This window comes from Nannospalax galili, unplaced genomic scaffold, assembly GCF_000622305.1.
Source record: "Nannospalax galili isolate Female #2095 unplaced genomic scaffold, S.galili_v1.0 scaffold257, whole genome shotgun sequence".
Classification (NCBI taxonomy): Eukaryota; Metazoa; Chordata; class Mammalia; order Rodentia; family Spalacidae; genus Nannospalax; species Nannospalax galili.
This window is the reverse complement of record NW_008340854.1, coordinates 4459162-4459622: the sequence shown is the minus strand read 5'-3', so window position 1 is coordinate 4459622 and position 461 is coordinate 4459162.

Sequence of the window (461 nt, the reverse complement as noted above, 5' to 3'; positions counted from 1 at the left end):
CCCCAGCTTCTTGGCATCGCAGCGTGCAGCCCCCCCCTCCCCGCCCCGCCCGCCCAGACGACATGTCGCCGCCAGGGCTCCCCCAGTCGCCTCCCGCGCCGGGCCACAACCAGGCGGCACCCCATCTTCTATTTTCTATACTTTGACATCTTTTGAGTTTTTCACATTGTATATGTTAATTTTCCAATTCATAAAGATAGATTTTTAGTTGGGGTAGAAGTCTTACATGACACATTAGCACTCAAAAGAGATTATCTAAGGGGATTGCCTCCTGACCTCCTCTGTCTTGTTCAATGTCTATGCAACCTTACAAAGCATATCATTATTTTGGATAAACAAAAGCTGGTTGCTCTGCAAGATAAGCTGATCACTGCCTTTTGGCTAAGGTAATGAAGTTTATAGTTGCTACAAAGAAAATACACTGTTTACAGAAAAATTGCAGACTTTCTTTCATACCTACA